At 45.7% G+C, this 15,961-nt stretch overlaps 1 protein-coding gene across 3 annotated transcripts in view; it reads left to right on the top strand.

Moving 5' to 3' along the window:
* The window catches only part of GULP1 (GULP PTB domain containing engulfment adaptor 1), a 276,675-nt gene that overhangs the window by 100,487 nt on the left and 160,227 nt on the right, over positions 1-15,961 (top strand). For all 3 annotated transcript variants that reach the window (XM_054972475.1, XM_054972476.1, XM_054972474.1), the window contains exon 2: positions 10,822-10,948. The gene's annotated coding sequence lies outside the window, so the exon portion shown is untranslated. The remainder of the gene's footprint in view (positions 1-10,821; positions 10,949-15,961) is intronic.

Here is a 15,961-nt window from a genome sequence, read left to right as displayed (position 1 = left end):
TGGTGCAGTTTGTCTTTGGGCACGTTCCCCCCCTCCTTTTCCACTTCAGCTTTCAGTTTTACTCTCCACCCCTGATCGGGTTGGGGGGATTGGGTTGTGCGACTGCGTGTGGTCACCACACCCCCTAATTGCGTAGGCGAAAAGACGGTGTCTACTGTCTCCTCCCTTTTGCTTTTGTGCTGGGGCATGCGTGATAGAGCATCGGCCAGAAAGTTAGTTTTGCCCGGTAAAAAGTTTAACGTGAAATTGAATTTAGAAAAGTACTCCGCCCACCGCAGCTGCTTGGCGTTTAGTCTTCGGGGGCTGCGTAGGGCCTCTAAATTCTTATGGTCCGTCCAAACCTCGAAAGGATGACAGGCTCCCTCTAACCAATGTCTCCAGGTAGTGAGAGCTGCTTTTACAGCAAAAGCCTCCTTTTCCCAAACATTCCAATTTCTTTCTGCCTCAGAAAACTTTCAGGAAAGGAAGGCACAGGGCTTGAGTTTTCCGTCCTCCCCCCTTTGCAAAAGTACGTCTCCAATTGCGGTGTCACTGGCGTCGACCTGCACCACAAAGGGGCGATTTTCATCGGGGTGTTGCAGAACGGGTTCTGAAACAAACTGTGTTTTGAGGTGGTTGAATGCTGCTTGGCATTCGGGTGTCCAAGGCAATTTGGCACTCGGTTTTTTGGCTTGGTCCCCCTTGTCTTTGGTTTTTAATGTCAGAACTGTGGCTAGATAATGTCCTTACTCCAGACTACCTTCTGCAATTAGACAAAAGTCCATTGTTTCCAAAAGGGTTTTTACTGAAGAATTAGTTCATTATAGTCCACTGGCCTGAATACAATATTCAGGATGGTACATGTGAATTGTTACCAATGACAGGCAAAGCATGAGGTACAAAGTAACAGATCCCAGCAGGCCCAGCCTCCCCCCATAGTTCTCAAAACAAATCCCTTTGAAGCCAGGAAAGCGAAAGTTCTTCAAGGCCGGTTCTTGGTGGAATAGCAGGTTGATGAGGATAAGGTTGAGGTTGTTGTGGGGGAGGCCCTCTCGGAATCGGCTGGGGAGGCCCTCCAGGTACGGGTTGTAGCGGCGCTGGCCGTAAGGGTGCCGGCTGCACTGGCAGTGGGCCTCAAGGAGTTGGTAATCTGGGCGCTGGTAGAAGAGGAGCAGGAGTTGGCCCTTGGGGTGCCGGTTGCAACGGGGATGGATGAGGAGAGATAGGTTGGAGAGGCGCTATAGCCCCCCGCGGCCCCGGCGTTTGGTGTGGCCTGGGAGTTGTCCCTCTTCCAATTCTGCTCGTCCCAGGGATGATTCGCGGAGGATCCCCTCTCGGGAGGCTTGGCAGCTGATTCACTTGGGTCGTGGGTGGAGGTACTATAGGGGACGTGGGCCTCAGGGGTGGTCCAGGTTCCTCACCTCCTCCTCCGGTTCCTCTGTCCACGGGAATGGTTGGATGGTCGGGACGGGGGTCTTCTGGACACGGGTCTTCAGGACAGGGTCCTTCACCGGTTACAGAATCAGAATCCCCCGTCTCCGGTGGCTGTTGCGGCCACGGTTGGATAGGGCCCTCCGGATGAGGCAAAAGATTTTGTAAGTTTGATAAACTTTGGCTGATGTCTGGTAGACCAGCTGGCGGTTCGCGTCCACCGTCCCCCACCACGAGTACAGATAGCAGGTGGACTGCGTGGGCTAAGCTTTCTTCCATGTCTGCTAGTCTGGTCTCCAAAACTTGCACTCTGTCAGGATTTACTTCCTCTTGTTCAGTATAACCAGTAGCTTGCGAGGTGGGCACATATTCAGTACGTGGCCTCGGTAGACCAGGAATGATTTCGTCCACTCCTTGTTCTTCTTCAGATCTGGCGGCTAAGATTCCTTTCGCCAAACCAGTGATTGCCGATATTCCAGAGTCAATGGCAATCGTTCTGCTTTGAAGCTGCACCCACTGGTGCTCACTTACTTCTTGTTGCCCCGACCACGGGGTGACTTCCGAATAATCCCAGCTTAGGGCGCCACGGCGGGACGTCTCCCACTCTGTTTGTTCGGTAGTCCTGTTCCAGTAAAGCCACGGTTGGCTGCTGGCATGCTCGGGTATTGACTCCAAACTGCGCCGACTGTCCACCTGTGTTTGCGTGAACATCGTACTGGCCCTCCGTTCTCTCGTCTCCCTAGGTCTCGCACCCTACTGCGTCGGAGTGGGTACGGAAAACAGTGGTTCGGCTGTAGCTCTGGGCCGGGTATCTGCACTGCTGGGAGCGAGAGTGTAGAGCGTAGTAACAGAGGAGCTGGTTCCTCTTGGTACAGATTCTTGAGGTTCCAATCCTTGAGAGCCGGGGGAGACATACGGGTGAAACAAAGGATCCCTGAGCGGGACAGCTTTGGAGTCCGTTTGATCCGGCTTAGGCATTGGAAAAGAGGATTGGTAACAAAATGTCAGAACTGTGGCTAGATAATGTCCTTACTCCAGACTACCTTCTGCAATTAGACAAAAGTCCATTGTTTCCAAAAGGGTTTTTACTGAAGAATTAGTTCATTATAGTCCACTGGCCTGAATTCAATATTCAGGATGGTACATGTGAATTGTTACCAATGACAGGCAAAGCATGAGGTACAAAGTAACAGATCCCAGCAGGCCCAACCTCCCCCCATAGTTCTCAAACAAATCCCTTTGAAGCCAGGAAAGCGAAAGTTCTTCAAGGCCGGTTCTTGGTGGAATAGCAGTAGCCAAAACAATCCTTCTCTATGAGATAGCTGCCTGGGAACCATGGCACCTGTGAAGAAAGCACTTAAACACTGAAAGGATTAAATATGGAGTCGGTTAGGCAAAGACATACATAACAGCATTCAGAACCTGACATTTAACAGTTCGGTTAGAGGGAGTGTAATTTGAGCAAAGTTCGCAATGAATTCTCTATAGAAGTTGGCAAAGCCCAAAAAGGATTGTAGTTCTTTGCGGGTAGCGGGGGTTTGCCAATTTTGTACTGCTTGTACTTTGCCCGGGTCCATTTTCAAGCCATCTTTGGAGATGCAGTAGCCTAAATAAGTGTGTTCTGTTTTGTGGAACTCACATTTAGATAGCTTGATGGGCAGTTTGTTACACATTAGAGTGGTCAAGACCTTTTTTACAAGTTCTACGTGTTCCTCTTCAGTCTCTGAATAGATTAAAACATCATCTAGGTACACCACAACGCCTTTGTATAAGAATTCATGCAGTACTTCATTGATCATGGACATGAAAACCGAGGGGGCCCCGGCCAGGCCAAATGGCATAACTAAATATTCATACTGGCCGAGGGGCGTGTTAAAAGCGGTTTTCCATTCGTCCCCTGCTCTGATACGAACATGGAAGTAAGCGTCTTTCAAATCCAATTTCGTAAAGATCTTACCTTGAGCCACGACGTTGAGTAGGTCTCTGATGAGCGGGATGGGATAGGCGTTGCTGGAAGAGACAGCGTTAAGTCCCCGAAAATCCGTGCACAGTCTTAAGCCCCCATCCTTCTTTTTGACAAAGAGCACTGGCGCAGCATGTGGGCTGTTAGCAGGTCGAATGAATCCTCTTTGAAGATTGATGTCAATGAACTTGCAGAGTTCTTCCCTTTCATTAGGGCTCATGGTATATAGACGGCCCTTGGGCAGCGAGGCGCCTGGTAAAATTTCCACGGCACAGTCCGTCCTCCTATGAGGAGGTAAAGTATTAGCTTCTTCCTCTGTGAAGGCTTGGGTGTAAGCTCTGTATTGCTTGGGTATTTGGTTGATTTCTTCCTGGGTGAGGAGAGCAGGCTCAGTGAGGGTAGGATTGTTACCCCAATTTTGATCCCAACGATGACTTTTGCAAGCATCATGGGTGAACGTGATGCTTCCCTCTGCCCAGTTGATGTAGGGGTTGTGATTGCACAACCATCTGCTTCCCAGGATCAAGGGGTATTTGGCAGTGGCACTAATAACGAATGATCTTACTTCCCAATGTTGTCCCATGCCGGTTATGACCGGAGTGGTTTCAGTAGTGACTGGATTCATGTTAGTGCCATCCATTTGCTCAAAAATGACAGGCGTTTCCAATTCTTTAACAGGAAGTACTAATCCATTCACTAGGGCTGGTGCAATAATGTCTCTAGAGCAGCCCGAGTCTATCAGAGCTTGCACACGGATGTGCATTTTTCTGTCTGGGTTCACTAAGGTTACCGGTATGAAGAGTATGGACCCTTGGGGTCTGTTCGAAATAGGAACTGACTGAGGTTTGATCTGCCGTTTGGGTCCTTTTACGACAGATCCATTTCGTTTCCCGAGGTGGGGCTCTCTGGATTCTCCCCGGTTAGAGCTGTTGGATCATATTCCATAACTTCTTCCAGCTCTAAGCCTCTTTCGGGAGGGTTTCTCCGAGGAGCTCCTTTGCCTCTCGCTGTTCTAGGAGCTGGTGTTGGGCGCGGTGGCGCCGGGTAGGCTGCGGGGGCTGGACGTCTTAGTTGGAGCGAAGGTCTTTGCACAGGCTGGTACGGACATTGTGCCGCAAAATGACCACTTTGGCCACACTGCAGGCACAACCCTTGTTGCCATCTAGCATCTCTCGCGCCGCGAGTAGCATATCCAGCACCTCTGCCTCCTATGACAAGAACTGAGGAGCGCCTTTGTCCCGTATGTTGCTGTTGTTCCACTAACCGGACTTCTAGCATGCGGTTTTCAACTTCACAAGTTAATTGGATCCATCCTAGAAGAGTGGGAGGATTATCTTGCATAAGGGCTCTATCCAACAGCTTGGGGTTTAAGCCCTGTTTGAACAAAATTATTTTGGTCGATTCTTCACACCTTGGGCATTTAGCGGCCAGTTGTCGGAATTTCGTAACATAGTCTCTAGCCGACATACTGCCTTGCCTAATAGACTGCAATTCAGTCCGGGCTCTAGTTTCTTCTAGAGGGTCTTCATATTGAGCTCGGAGTGCATCTACAAGCCCTTGGAGAGTATTTAATTCGGGGGCACCAATATCATAAAGTCCTACATACCAGTCTGCAGCTTTGCCTTGGAGTCTCGATCCAAGGTGTTCGATCTGACTGGCCTCACTTCCGAAAAGATGTCCCCATCGATTAAAGAATTGCACCGCTTGCACTAGAAAGAATCCCAACTTGGAAGGGTCTCCATCAAAGGTAGCTTCCAACTTCACCCAGCCCATGGGAAGTTCATGTCTGGGAGCTGGTGCTGGCATCGGGTAGACGTCGAGCGGGGCGAGTGGTAACGGAGGTTGTCGCGGTGTTGGCGGGGGTAGCAACGGAGGTTGCTGAGGCGGAGGTTGCCCCCCCGGGATCGGCTGGGGAGGCCTTCTAGGTATGGGTTGTAGCGGCGCTGGCCGGAAAGGTGCTGGCTGGACTGGCGGAGTGCCCCGGGGCACCGGCAATCTGGGCGCTGGTAACAGAGGAGCGGGAATCGGTCCTTGGGGTGCCAGTCGTAACGGGGATGGGTGAGGAGAAATAGGCTGAAGAGGTACCGGAGTTCCTCCTGGGATTGGCCCTCTCAGCCCCGGCGTTTGGTGTGGCCGGGGAGTGGTGCCTCTTCCCGTCTCGCTCGTCCCCGGGATAATTCGCGGCGTGCCCCCTCTCGGTATAACTGGTAGCTCACTCTCTTGGGTGGTGGTACTATAGGGGAAGCGGGCCCCGTAGGACGTTCTGGTTCCCCACCTCCTCCGCCGGCTCCATCGTCATCTGGCACGACCGGATCTTCAGGACAGGGGTCTTCTGGGCAAGGGTCTTCCGGGCAGGGGTCTTCTGGACAGGGTCCTACCCCGGTATCAGGCTCCGAATCTCCAGATTCATCTGGCTGTTGCGGCCACGGCTGAATTGGGCCCTCAGGACGGGGCACCAGGCTTTGTAAGGTAGACAAACTTTGACTGATGTCTGGTAGTCCAGCTGGCGGTTCTCGCCCACCGTCCCCTACCACTAGTATGGACAGAAGGTGAACGGCGTGAGCTAAACTTTCTTCCATGCTTGCTAGTCTGGTCTCCAAAACTTGCACTCTGTCGGGATTTTCCCCCTCCTGTTCCGTGTATCCAGTAGCCTGCGAGGACGGCACATATTCGGCATGTGGTCTCGTGGCTTTCGTCTGTTGCCAAGGCAAAGTTTCTTCCATGCCTTGTTCTTCTTGTGATCTTGCAGCTAAGATCCCTTTCGCCAACCAGTGACCGCTGAAATACCAGAGTCAATGTCAGTAGTTCTGCTTTGCATCCAATGGTGCTCACTTACATCCGGTTGCCCCGACCATGGGGTAATTTCTGAATAATCCCAGCTTAGGACACCGCGGCGGGACGTCTCCCACTCCGTTTGCTCGGTTGTCCTATTCCAGTAGAGCCACGGTTGGCTGCTGGCATGCTCGGGTATCGACTCTAAACTTCGCCGACTGTCCATCTGTGATTGCGTGAACACCGTACTAGCCCTTCGTTCCCTCGTCTCCCTTGGTCTCGCGCCCCACTGCGTCGGGGTGGGTACGGAAAACAGTGGTTCGGCTGTAGCTCTAGGCCGGGTATCTGCACTGCTAGGAGCGAGGGTGTAGAGCGTAGTAACCGAGGAGCCGTTGCCACTTGGTACGGGTCCTTGAGGTTCCAATCCTTGAGAGCCGGGGGAGGCATACGGATCAAACAAAGGGTCCCTGACTGAGACTGCTTTGGAGTCCGTCTGATCCGGCTTAGGCATTGGAAAGTGATTGGTAACAAAATGTCAGAACTGTGGCTAGATAATGTCCTTACTCCAGACTACCTTCTGCAATCAGACAAAAGCCCGTTGTTTTCAAAAGTTTACTGAAGAAAGAATGCATTATAGTCCACGAGCCTGAATACAATATTCAGGATGGTACGTGTGAATTGTTACCAATGACAGGCAAAGCATGAGGTACAAAGTAACAGATCCCAGCAGGCCCAACCTCCCCCCATAGTTCTCATAACAATCCCTTTGAAGCTCGGAAAGCGAAAGTCCTTCGAGGCTGGAACAGCGGTAGCCAAAACATTCCTCCTCTGGGAGATAGCTGCCTGGGAACATCCTGGCACCTGTGAAGAAAGCACTCATAATACTGAAAGGATTAAAATGGTGTCTCTTTGGCACTAGCATACCTGAAAGTATTCTGAACCTGACACTGGCGATGCATAGGAGGCTGAGCAGACTTGCTGGCCACTTCCCTGGGCTGGTGGCAGCACTCAGGAGCTGCCTGGAAACAGGAGGGACCAGGTGTTTGGGGAACATTTCCCTTGGACAGTCCCCCAAACTACTGGACTGGGTGCAGACCAGACACCTGGCAGCCCTACTGTCTATTAATGGAGTAACTCTGCGTAAGTTTACACTGAGTAGTGCTTCCAGCTGCAGAGCAACAGTTGGTTTATCTAGAAATGGAAATGAAATGTTTAATTAAAAACTTGTTTCATGTATTACAGAAATATTGAATTATTTGAATCTTACTGCTAGCGATTGTTTATATTCTGTAAAGACCGTATCCTTCATATATCTTAATTATGTTTGGGGAAAATGAAAGTAAATTTGTTTGAATAGGAAAGCTGTGTGTGTGTGTGTGTGTGTGTGTGTGTGTGTGTGTGTGAGAGAGAGAGAGAGAGAGAGAGAGAGAGAGAGAGAGAGAGAGAGAGAGAGCCTAATTGGATTCTTGTTAAACTCCAGAATATTAAAGTGTCATTGAACCATTTAAACAATCAAAACGAGACACTTTGGGACTGTAACATTTTGCTTTGCCTTTTAAAACAACACAGGCAACAGCAATTATTTTGTTAAAATAACAGAACGGTATTGAATCATTGTCGAGTGTGATCTGGAAGAACTGATCCACCAGATAAACTCTACAGTTTAGGCATTTGTGCCACATTCTGACCTGACCCCATCCAGAGGAATTTCTTCCTCCTTTCTCCTTTCCTGGAAAACAAATTCTGGCTCAACAGCTGTACACCATCCCCTCCCCCATCTCTCTTGGACAACTCTGCTGCTCCCATCTTATTTTGTGTTTATTCACTCTCCACTGGCAAATCATCACTGTGAAACTTGCTGGTTGATCTTGGACGTGTCACTGTCTCTTAGTCTGCACCAGGGTGGATTTGATTTAAATTGAATTGATTTAAATCACGATTTAATCAAATTGATTTAAATCACGAATTGATTTAAATCACGATTTAAATCGAATTGATTTAAATCACCATTTAAATCACTAGTCAGCAAGACTGGATTTAAATAATTGTTTTCTACATAAAGACTCATTCTTTTCTACATAATGACTGCTCACACTTAGCTTCTTGGGCAGATCTATTCTACTCCCAACAGTCTTCTAGCCGTTGAATTTTTTGAAACAGCACTTAAGAGGTAAGAGATTGGTTGTGTGTACAAATATGTGCAAAGGAACAATGGAATTAAGGTCTTTTTCTCCACTGTGTATGTTTAGTTTATAACCTTGTCAGGTTCTGCCATGGGTGCTACTATGCTGGGCGCTGGCACGCCTGACCTTGATTCTGGGAAGCCATCGGGGACAGTGCAGCTTCTTGCTCTGTGAACGGTTGGGGGGTACACATCACCCTCGCTCCCTCCCAGTCCCCTCGCAGGCCTGTTCAACCTGACAGAGTCCCGGCTGCCTCCCCTTTCTCCTCCCCTTCCAAAGCCTCTCGCCTCCTCTGGGCTTGCTCTTCCTCCTGTTCTTCATCTCTCTCACTCCTACTTCTTCCAGCCTCTCCCTCTCCCCAAACTCCACCACGCTCCTGCACAGCCCACCACGAGCTCCCTCCTGAGCCTGCCTTCATAGGGCTTCTCCCATCTTCCCCCTCCCTTCCTCCCTCCCAGGCTCTGCCCTGTCCCGGATGCTCTCCAGCTGAGTATGCCCTCAGGTGTTTCCTTTCTCACCCCAGTCTCTCCCTGCTCTCCTTTCTTGCAGGGTGGGGCTAGCTGCAACCCGGCTGGTGGCCCCCTCAGGTGTTCCTCCCCCCCTCATTCCCTGCTCTTTTATCCTTTCCTGCAGGGTGGGGCTGTCAGGGCTTTTCCAGGTGATTCAGCTTGGCTGCTTCTGCCTGTGCTCATGAGGTGCCGTCCTGGGTTCTGGCTAGTCCCCCAGGGTGGAGGTCGCTGCTGGTTCCCCCTAGTGCTTGGGCCAGGCCTTCTTGCCAGTCTGTCCTGGTCTCAGCCCCCCCCCCCCCCAGGTAGGCCTGTGTGCTTCTTGCCCTTTGGGGCTCAGCTGGGCTTGGGCTGTGTGCTCCTAGCAGGCCTCCCCAGCCGGCTCCTTTCCCCTCTCACTCTCTGCTGGCTGGAGCTGAGTCGCCTCCCCTGGGCTCTCTGTGTCTGCAGCCGGGGTGCCCTTAGTCTTCAGGTAAAGGATCTGTGGCAAGTCTGGTGCGCTTGGGGTGCTCATCCCCGGACAAACCTTTTTGCTTTGAAGAAGAAACGTGATCTCTGCAGACACAAACTCACAGTTTTGAGAACTGTAAAACCAAGCACCGGTGATGATATCTTCTAGATAGAAATACTGCCCAATAATCTTACAGAAACCTCTGGAAGAGCATGACATTGTGAATGGATTGATGGAATTCATTTATCAAAAAAGCTAAACATTGCATGAATATACATAATTAAAAACTAATCCTTATTTCTTGATGATAACCTTTGAACTATAATGTATCTTAAATAGAAAACTATATTTAGATAGAATTTTCCTCAAAAACATTTTATTTAAAAAAAACCCAATTTAAATAAAAAATCTGATTTTAATTTTGTTTTTGTTTTTTAAAAAATCATTGATTTTTATCCACCCTGATCTGCACAGGATTGCCATGAAGATAAAATGGAGGAGGAGAGGGATCCATGTAGTAAGGCAGAGTAAAAATGTAACAAATAAAATTTAAAATTGCAGAACAAGCTATGGTGGTTTGGGAAGAAAGTGTGAGAGATTTGATCTCTGTATGTAGGTAACAAAATTCAGCTTTTCTTGCTGCAGAATTTGGGTTGCCTTAGTCTAGAGTGGAGGGAATATTTTTAGTGCCAAATTAACACACATCTCCACCCTTTTCAAGAACTCTTCAACTCTGGTAATAAAACAAGCTGGCGAATTAGCATTCTGGCCTTGTAGCTTCCTTTCTTAACTACTTTGTCTGGGCTGCTCCTAATAATTTTTGATAGGTGGAATTTTCTATTAACTACCCATTAATAAAGTCTATTATCTATATCTTTGTAGACTCCCGTCAGGGTATCTTCAACATAAATGGAAAACCATCCATAACTCAAACTGAAGGATTACACTAAATTACTTTAATGTATATTTGTCATGACAGTAAAAATCTATGTGTTCATAGATGATGTGATATCCTGTTTTAAAATGGTGTTAAGAGTCTGGTATTTTTCTTTCCCACATGAATATAAAAGTTTATTTGAAATTCTGTAAGTGGCTTTCATTTCAGCTTAATTTATAGCTTGATATTCTCTAGATTTCCACAATAAATAGTGTCGCTGTAGACATGACAAGATATATTATGACCAATATTTTTTCTTCTAAAAGAGATTGAGGGCCCAGTGGTTGTATTCTTGACATCGACCTCTAAAGAAAGTTAATATGAGTAGATCACCTACGGTGCAGAAAATGTACTTTTTGCCCTGTTAATGTTAGCTGGAAAAGCAAGATCCAGGAAAAAATACCCACACCAAGGGTGTGTTAAGTGTTGCAAACTGCCTTATGTTTACAGTGTGAGAAACTACTGTGATCCTACTGAATGCAATTAATAATCCCTCGCATCCTCCGTCTTGAGAGGAAAGGATAACAAAATCAGAATAATATATTTGTTTTAGTGACCTTCCAACTGCTTGGCTGACTTTTCCCATTTGATATTTTCAGCATATCTGATGCTAGAAACGGGGAAAACAGAAGACAAAGGACATGTGATGATGAACAAGTGATACATTTCCCATGAAAGCCAGTAACTACTTTAACCCTTGGTGAATATTTGGTTGGACTCATCACGGTAAGAGTTGGTGTTAAACCATTTTTTAATGTTTGTTGTACAAATTCTATACAGTTGTACAAATTCTATACTGTAGTAGACTTGGAAATCATAATGTTGTGTGCGTGTGGAAGCTTACAGGATTTGTTTAAATCCCCTGACAAAATAATGAATCACCTTGAATAATTGACCAGTGAATATTTGAATTCTCTTGTTTGAAAAGCATTTTATTCATGGGGGGTGTTGGGTGGTCTGTGGAGTTAGATCTATAATGGTATGGCAGAGTCCAGAAATGTAGCCTAGCAACACAATAGCCAGTGAGAGTGGATTGGTGCTCTGAACCAGCCAATAGGAGCTGAGGGCTGGGAAGCAGGTTAACATCTGATGGGGGGAGGAGTTGTTAGCTGGGTTTTGAGGGTTGCAAGTGGGGAGTTGTGAGGGAAAGACGAGGTTCAGTTGAACAAAAGTGGGAATTAAATCTTGGGGAAAGACCAGCTCTTTGGTGAACTTTTACTCTGGGAGTAACTGAGGTGCTACAATATATCGGCAAGTTTTGCTGAGTCTTGTAGCAGAATGCTGTATTTTATATGTTATAATCCTGCCAGAAAAAAGGTATCCCTTCCCACCCACCCCCAGACTTGAACTGTTTGATATTTACCTCAATATTTACCTTAGCTGTGTGTGCCTTTTTGAATATATCCATGAATATAGTGAATATAATTGGTCACTTTAAAACAGCAAACCATCTTGTTCCTGTCAGTTTTCCTCACTGCCACCTAATTATCAATCCAGGTTGCTCTCCAGGCCAGATTCTGACCCTCAGAGCTCTTTAAAATCTCATGGGGAACCCATAGTGCATTGCATTAGGCAGGTAATTGTGACGGAGACTATTCCATGTGCTGATGTCTTAACCCTAGGGAAACTATTACAAGTGGTTTGCTTTACTTGTATGCATCACCTCTCAGTGTGGCTGCTAGTGTCTTGAAGGATGATAGCTGCTCAGGCAACTGCACTTGAGATGAATAGAAAGGTTAGACCCCCGGTGTTGCCTCTTGCGGTTGTTGACTCTAGGCATGTGTCAGTATGAATGTTGCCTCCTTCCCAGCTGTTCCTAGTCCATACAAAAATAGCTGGAACCTGAGGCGGCAAGCCGTCCTTTGTTCACCGTCACCTTCCTATGCTGAAGGAGCTGCTGCCTCTACAAGTTTGGAGGGAATTCTGACAGAGTAAAATGAGAAATGCAGTGTATCGAAGGGAATCAGTCATGCAGCTTGGCTCTAGATAATTAGCAAACTCAAGCAGTCAAAATAATACCAAGTACCCAATGCTAGGAATCTCTTATTAAGAGACAAATATTCAAGGCTGTGGAATATGTTCTACGCAAGCATGGGAGGTAGGAGTATAAAGAGACAGAGGCTAAATCTACCTATCCAGGCAGGTACAGCCAATGATCCAGTTCCCATGGTAGGGATCCAAGTGTCCAGGCCACAAATAATCGAAAAAAGAAGAGCAGTTGGAATATTTGTACAGACTGGGCATTCCACAGTGTACAAAGCAATGCCCTGGCAAAAGCTCTATTTGGGGACAGATTCCGGGCCTATTTATAGGGTAAGAAGCTTGAGTAAAAAAAATCTTTCCATGCTTGGAAAGGGAGAGGACAAGTGGACTGTCAAGTATTCTACTTGTTTGCCCAACTGGGGTCTGAAAGTTAGACCAGGGTCTAGGAATATTTCCAAAATAGATAGGGGAGTTATATGAGCATGAAGAAAACGTGTTTAGAGGCCTTGTTGATTACCTCAGTGAAACAGGATTTTCTGTGGTTATTTCAGACTGTCCAAATTATATTACTGGGTCTGTCAGACTTGTTCTCAGCTAGGGTTCTTTTCATGACCAAATGATAATTGGTGGTCACTGAAGAGGCCTTGAATGATAGACAGATACAGAGTGAAATTTGGCTTCTTTCTGGAACTGTTTTTCTCATTAAGGTTGATGAAATTAGTCACAGTCCTGCTCCACTGGTTGCTCTCAGTCATTTGAAGTTCTGAAGGCTGGAAACATATTTGTTTGGCCTGCTGATGCTAGCAGAATGAAGCTGGTTTTATGGGGCAGGAGAAGAGAGTAATTTGAGCTAAAATGGACTCTTGGTGCTGATAGGAGGCAAATTCACTCGTCTTCTCTCAGCTTCTCTCAACTCACTGTACTTTCTAGGGTTGTTTATAGAGCACACAAAGGCTTTTAGACAGAAAACATCCAAGTTACCAAAAGCAAATCAGTCAACAAACCAAAAATGCCAAAAGCTTTTTTGTGATACCACAATAAAAAGAAATGCTCCAAAGGGCAAATTTCCATTGATATTAAAATAATAAAATAAAATAATAGAATAATTTATTTTAATAATTTATTATTTGCAGAATTGTGAATCTCATGTCCCTGCTCCTCTAGAAGGGAGCTAGGCAGACCTGTCCTTTCCCATTGCCATTCCCATAGTTCACACAGAGATGTTCGCCTCCTGAAAGCTTATATAACCAAATGCGGGGGACTTGTCCAGAGCAAATGAATTTTTCCATCCCACCATACAAATTTCCTCTGAGCCTATGATTCTGTCTTATAAAAAAGAAATTGTCTTCCATAATCAGGATGATCCACCATATGTACTATTACAGATTTTAGTCATATTGTGACTGATGTGCAAATAAACATTTTTGGTAGGGATATCAATTTGGGCCACTGTGTTAAACATTTCGCCATCAATCTCTGTTTGCCTTTTACTTACAATCTTAAACAGTTGGACAGAGATAAAGAGTTTTGGTGGCTCAACAGATTGGAATGACAATGTAACTTTTAATGGGCTCTACTGTGAGAAAAATCTACAGCTCTACAATGTTGAAGTTTTTTTCATGTAAAGAAAAAGTCCATTAAAGACTTTTAACATAACCTGGTTATGGTCATAAATGTCTGCAGTTGGTTTTCCCCTTCTTTTTGATCGTTTCTGTTTTGCTATGTTCTTCCTTCTAAAAGTTCTGTAGTCTAAAGCAAGGCTTGAACGGTGCCTGGTTGATGCGCTAGCTTATTTTATTGATATTTGAGCTTGCTGAATCAATACTTTATTTTTCTGTTTGCTGCTGTTAACGGCTAACACTTTTCAAAAAATCTAATGTCAAATCTAAAAGTTTATTTACTAGAGAGAAAACATACCGGTGCTTTGGATTTTGGAAGAGAAATTGGTATATAAGTCTTAATGATGCAGAACCCCTGCAGAATTTTTTTATATGACCTGCCATGAACTGTTCTGAAATAGTTTTTCAGCTGGAACTACATCAATTTTATTAAAAAGATATTGAAAAATACCTAGGTTTCAGTCAGTTACACTGGTATCATCATAAACACAGTATGCTAGAGTCTGTTGTTAGATATGTTGTCAAGGAATCATTCTGTAAATTACTTGGAAAGAGGAGCTCCCTAATAGATTCCCTGTATGATCTAGTGGAGGTGTCCTGAAATTTAGTTTTGAGGAACCCTCAGAATGATTGATCTGAGAGACTTCAGTATCCATGCTGAGGCACCCCTAGTCAGTGTGTATTAAGGGCTTAATACCTGCCATGACAACCATGCTATTATCTCAAGTGATATTGATCCGAAACCAGGAGAAAGATCATATTCTGGATTTACTTTTTTGCGCTGAGGAATTATCTGATGGTGCAACTGAGAGTGAGTGGATTGAAACAAAGCCTTTAAAATTGGCAAATTGTTGTCTGCTGACAGCATGGCTAGTTCTTGCACTTCCCTCTCGCAAGGATAGCAATCCACTTAGAATGGCTTTCCTCCAAAGCCTAGGGGATCCAGTTGGTTTCTGGTGAGTTTAGGAGTGTCAACAAAGATTCTGTGGATGCCCATGGAGACAAGGTATAACAAGCTGCTAAAGGCTCTGGACAGATTTGTTTCTTAAAGTACTCACGATTGGTCTAGAAGGCACCCATCTCTCCTTACATAAGGGAGCTGAGAGGAAAAAATGGGATACTTGAGAGAAAAAAGGAGCCCATTTACAGGCCTAAGAGATGGTAGCGATGATGGCAAAGAAAGCATTCTTATCTGCCAACATGGCATCTGTAGAATCTTGTTTTCTGTGGTAGAGCCAAGCTGCTAAAAAAGATATATGAGTAGGTTGATAGCCTGGTGTGCTAAGTTAGTTTCTTAACTGATAAAAGCTCTCTCATCCATTTCAACTGCTTCCACAAGTTTAACATATGCCCGAGATATTGAAAGTAGCCACTTGTCAATATTGCTGGAGTAGTTTCAGATTTATCTCCTTGCCTGAAGCAGTCAGGACGATCCTTGGGTTTGAGAAGGAGATCCTTCCCCTTCTTGGCTGTTGCCAGGGTAAGAATACGATTTCTCTTGCTAGAATTATAAATACATCTTTTACGGAAGTCCACTTCCGTAAACTTAAAAGGAAGCTATCGTGAGATACTTTGTTAAAACATCTGCTGGCCAATTATAGACCAGTTTCCAGTCTACAATTTTGGCCAAGATGCATGAGCAGGAGAAGCGTGGAAGATCCTGCTAGCTTGTTAGCAGCAGCTAAATACTACCTGTGCTGAGTTACAGATATTGTAGAGGGATTGATTTACCTGTACTTGAGTATTTTAAAGTTTCTTCTGCCAGATTGCATCAAAATTCTTCAGGTGCCCTTTGACCTGTAGTTCCTGTTGACAAAATCAGGTGTATAATTGAGCAGGGAAGGCATCTTCCAGATGCTTTTAAAAGATTGTCCTGTCTAGACTCAGCTGATCAGGCAATATTGATCTATGCTACTGCAACCTGAAGGTTTTATGGTGTTTGGGGGGTGTTTTTTGTGGGTGAAGATTGTATGTGTGTTTTAAAATAATAATATCATGGCAATACCAAAGTTTGTATACTGCAACATTATTTGAATATATAATAATAATAATTGCACTTATATACTGCTCTTCTAGATAGATTAGTTCCCCACCAGAGCATTGAACAAGTAAGTGTTACTATTATCCCCACAATATA

This window comes from Eublepharis macularius, chromosome 2 (assembly GCF_028583425.1).
Source record: "Eublepharis macularius isolate TG4126 chromosome 2, MPM_Emac_v1.0, whole genome shotgun sequence".
Classification (NCBI taxonomy): Eukaryota; Metazoa; Chordata; class Lepidosauria; order Squamata; family Eublepharidae; genus Eublepharis; species Eublepharis macularius.
This window is presented reverse-complemented; position numbering and strand designations above follow the sequence as displayed.